This window comes from Mandrillus leucophaeus, unplaced genomic scaffold (genome assembly GCF_000951045.1).
Source record: "Mandrillus leucophaeus isolate KB7577 unplaced genomic scaffold, Mleu.le_1.0 Scaffold776, whole genome shotgun sequence".
In the NCBI taxonomy this organism is placed as follows: domain Eukaryota; kingdom Metazoa; phylum Chordata; class Mammalia; order Primates; family Cercopithecidae; genus Mandrillus; species Mandrillus leucophaeus.
Genome location: NW_012108430.1, coordinates 24,180 through 29,360, shown reverse-complemented (window position 1 = coordinate 29,360; position 5,181 = coordinate 24,180). Strand labels below are relative to the sequence as shown.

The 5,181-nt window shown below is 36.8% G+C and overlaps 1 pseudogene; it reads right to left on the bottom strand.

The window, feature by feature from the left end:
* Positions 1–1,673, bottom strand: part of LOC105529644 — a 2,504-nt pseudogene extending 831 nt beyond the window's left edge.
* Positions 1,674–5,181: the final 3,508 nt, after the last annotated feature.

Genomic DNA, 5,181 nt, shown 5'->3' with positions numbered 1-5,181 from the left:
ACTGGCTGCAAAGAAGACATCAGAAGTTTGCCCCTGGATATTTTTTTTTTTTATTTTATATTTTTATTTATTTTTTTTTTTACCAAGGCTCTTGTAAAAGTTAAGACATTTTAAAGAACAGCAGTAATAACCATGAAATCAAAATCTGTTACTACACTGCAGAGTACAAATGTTTGGGCAGATACACTGTTATACCATCTAATATTTGTGTCACTTACACCATCTAAACATAAAACAAGTACTTGCAGGAGGTCCACTAAAATTTCAGAATCATCATCTCTGACTGTTCACTGAAAATGACAAATTCCCTTCAGTTTGTTTACCCCTTTCTTCATTGTTCTGAAAAAGAATAGAAATTACATTGTAAAGTCCTACAAGCAGTTGTGGTGATCTATGGTAAAAAGAATAAACTTCCTCAATTGCTCCTAATGCAACAGATACTCCCATAACAGGTACTGATTTAGCCCAACACATATTTAAGGAACAATAAGATCAGAGTGTGTAGATAGCTTGCGGAGTGTCACTGCTAGAATTCTCTAAAACTCTACAAGTGACAACTTTCATTTTGGAAGAAAATCCACTAGAAATAATGTGAGCCTGGCCACGACAATACTCCATATTTGGTCCCTGTTTCTCAGTTGTCACAGTGTAAAATTTCACAGCCAAAATTTCTGCATCAGTTTCATAAGCCAGGAAGTCTACAAGCTCCTCTCAGTTTATGAGATTAATCAATAAACCTCACCAACACAGGTTAGATGCTCTCTCCTGCTATGTCCACTACATTGTCAGTGATAATACAAAAGAAGTGTGAGTCTCTCACTTCTCTGAGAGTTTCTCCATGAATACAGCCCTCACAGATCTCTAGCATCTGTTTCTGCTGTGTTTTTGAACATAACAATGTGTTAATTGCTGTTGTCTCAAAGCATTTTCTCAGGACCTCCGCCCCAGAATTTAACAGGCACTCTAGCAGTGCTTGAAAGTTATCTGGAGTAAAGAGCCCTCCTGGGATTTCATTAGCCTCATGTCCATTTAGCGACACATTTTGTTTTCCGATAACAATCAAGACTTCAAATAGAGATTTTAGGCATTCTTTGTTTTCCTTGTCTTCAAGGGTCACAGGTAAGATGTCTTCATTTTGCTCTTCATCCCCTTCTTCTGCAGTAGGGTTCTGAGCACAGCTGTTGTTAGTTTATGTTTTTGTTCCTGTTCAGAAGTTTCACAATTTTTTCTTTGTTTCACTGGCTTGATTTCATCTTCATTCAATTCTTTTATTCATTTTCTGTGTCTATTATTTGAATTGTTTAAATGATTGGTAAGATCAAATATTTTTGGTATTGCATTGTATTGAAGAACAGTCCTATAAGGACTCTCCCAATTACTTCACAAGTATCTGCTTCAATTAATTTTGAGAAATACAATAACCCAATCATTCTGAATTTTTCTGATGTTTTTGTAAAATTTACATTTCTACAGATCACAGAGGTCTCAAAGTATTTGGCACATGATCAATAATGTTGATTTAGTTGGTCAGGCATTTTATCTTCTAAGTCTGCTCTGCAACAATTCTTCACTCACTTCTGGGCTCTGACCTGATAATGCAGGAACTTGAAGAAGGTCAGGTCCAACTACATGCTCCTCTGCTTGCAGTTGGGGGCTACACAAAAGTTCAGCATCATGCCCTCCCCTCCCAGCCTCCTCAGGGCAGTTTCCCCGCCCATCAGGACTTGGGAGGCCAGCCAGGATGGCTTCACAGGGCCAGTGGGTTGACTGATTTTGAAAAGGATGCTGAAGTAGAGTTTTAGGTTGGAGAGGAAGTAGTAGCATTTAATCTAGATGTATGCTTTTCTTTGTATAAAACAATAAGCAATGAATGGGCAATTTGATATCAGTGTTATAAATAAAGCACCATAAACACATGACATAGAAAAAATGTAAAATTGTTTCTACTTCACCTTTAACTATCTGGCTAAAGGTTTTGAAGTCCAAAAGTACTATTTCAAATTTCTTAAGAAAGAGCAACTACAGAATGTCTATGTAAATTCCATTTGAATGATTTCACCAGATTATGAGAATCATTTCCATCAATAAGCCACAGAAATCCCCATGGTGTTATTGTTAGGATATTGCTTAATCCCAAGTTTTCTTTCCAGAATAATGGCTTTTGTGCCTCTGCTTCTGAAGTATTTCTTTTTCTTTTTCTTTTTTTTTTTGAGACTGTCTTGCTCTGTTGCCAGGCTGGTGTGCAGTGGCACAATCTTGGCTCACTGAAACCTCTACCTCCCGGGTTCAAGCAATTCTCCTGCCTCAGCCTCCCAAAGACCTGGGATTACAAGCACATGCCACCAAGCCCAGCTAAATTTTGTATTTTTAGTAGAGACGGGGTTTCACCATGTTGACCAGGATGGTCTCAATCTCTTGACCTTGTGATCTACCTGCCTCAGCCTCCCAAAGTGCTGGGATTACAGGCGTGAGCCATTGCACCCGGCATGAAGTATTTCTAAGAAGCCATTTTCAGAAGGACTATTTCCATTGAGGATGCCTGATACATAAGCCAAATCATCTATTTTGGGGAAAAGAACTAAGTATTGAGTTCTGATACTCTTTCTAAACTGTCTTTTGTGAATTATTATAACATGACCTTTTATTAGTAGGTTAAGTAGTAAATGGAACAACACATATGAATTTACACTGTTGTATAGTGGACATTATGTTCATCAGCAACATAAAATTGCCGTGAGTCGAAAGAGGATAACTATCATTAAGACCGATGGCACCTATGAGCAAAATGAGACATGATAATATGGAAATATCATTTCATAATGATCTCTCTCTCTCTGCTTCTAGCAATTTTTTCTACTCCAAAAATATATCATGTAATTACTTAAGTACTGTTTTATCGGTAGAAAATAATACCTCAACAATGCAGAGACTACTGAACCTGTCAAGATTCAACCTCAGAGAGCAGACACAATTTCCTATACTGATGAGTTACTAAGCCAAAGAGAAACACTGTTTTTTTTTTATCTGGTTGACTTTCAATTGGCTTGTAACTAGAACACATTACCATGTCATAAAGGGTGGGCAAAAATGAAATAATAAATATAGATAGTAAATCCACAATATTTTCAAATGTGTCATTTCATCAGGAAATGTCTAAGAAATAAGCATGACTACTTTAAATGAATAAAAAAGATTACACCAGTTAACCTTGGAATCCCTGTTACTTATTGGAAATGACCATTCTTCCACATTCCTCAAGCCCATGACAGTCCCATATTTTTTTATTCTTATAGTACTGCAAATCCTAACTCATGCTAAAAAGCATGAATAAGAGCTAGGGTTTTGAAGTAATATCTGCTTGGGCTTGCAGCCTAGATTCAAATTTACTAGTGTATGTTCTTTCCTAATTCTAATCATAAAAGATGCAAAATGACAATAAAAAGCGTGAAAATATGTAAGTTTCTCTAAGGAGTAAATTTTAATAAAATGTACAAAAAAGGTCTACAACATTGTTTGGCAAGTATGAATGCTCGATGAATGTCAACTATTCTTATTAACTGGAAGGTACATTTCATCATACTAAATAAGAGCTCGATTTCTACCCTGAGTTACCATACGCCGTGACTCTATGAAGTGATCATGCAAATAGTTTGTTTGCTTAGGGTTAGTAAATTAAAGGTGATTAATATTTTCATTAAATTATACAGCACAAAAGGAAAGATTCCTTGGTCTACTTTGCCACCTTTCAGGAGTAATAAATGTAAAACATCTAGGAAAATAGCTGTTTTGCTTATCACAGATAGATACTATAAAATTCCTCCAAGCAATGTCTTCCAATATTTTATTACATATGTAACAGGCTCAAAACCACAACTCATTTTAAGAATCTTGATATTCTAACTAAAATCTCTCTTAATTCTTAAGATCTTATTTTTCTTTTCTGCTGTACTTCTTTTCTTTACTTTTTTTAATTTTTTTTTCTTTTTTCTGCCTTATCTTTCTTTTACTGCCTTATTTTAGACATGGAAAACAAGCTCTCTGACCAAGATGACCTTAACAGTCCTCTCACTTGACTAAATTATAAATGAGCTCATTCTTGATTCTAGTCCCTGACCTCCCTTTTCTTAGAGCATTTTCTTTATATGACTTGTAATTGTAAATTCTTTCTCTGCTCACTGGAGATGCAAATTTTGTTTGTTTGTTTGTTTGTTATTTGTTGTTGTTTGTTTGTTTTGAGACGGAGTCTCAATCTGTCACCAGGTTGGAATGCAGTGGTGTGATCTCGGCCCACTACAACCTCCACCTCCTGGGTTCAAGTGATTCTTCTGCTTCAGTCTCCCAGGTAGCTGGGACTACAGCTGTGCAGTAGCAAATTATTTTAAAAGCCTCTTGCCAGTTTTACAAACTAGGAATCTCTGTCTTAAGGACCTGAGGGCCATTTTTTGATGTGTAATCACTATAAAAGATAATGACGCTATCTTCCTAGAAGGTTAGCAGCTTATCTTCCATGGGTATCAGTTATGAAACACAGATGGCTTAAACACAGAGAGAAATATTTGCACTCAGGAATTGACTCAACATGCTTCATAAATCCCATTGATCACTAATGTCTTCCAGTACTTTTCCACTAGCTTACCATAGTGCTTAACTCTCCATCCCCTTGTAGGAGATGAGAAAAACCAAAGTATTTTCTCTACTCATACTCAATTCACCACTGCAACACAGAACACTTCACTTCTGGTCACTGAAATGTGTGTGAATTCTTCCTCACACAACAGACAATTCTCCAGTAGATGCCAACTGGCTATCCTATCATTGAATTTACTTCTGATGCTATCTACCTGGAATTAGACTCAGGTTCCACAGGTTAAGGGCTCAGTCCCAAAAGAGTGCACCCTATTTCAGATGCCAGTTACAAGACCCAGGCTGTGAACTGTACTTCTGCCCAACCAGCTATAAATTGGGGTTCTCATGACCCACTCTTCAGGTTCTATTAATTTGCTAGGGTGGTTCACAGAACCCAGGGAAACACCTTGATTAAATTTACTGTTTCATTTTATTAATAAAGGATATTACAAGGCATACAGATGAATAGTCATGTAGAAGGGAAGCATAGGACAAAGTATGTGGGAAGTGGACTGAAGCTTCCATGCCCTCTCCGAGTATGCCACCCTTCAGAGA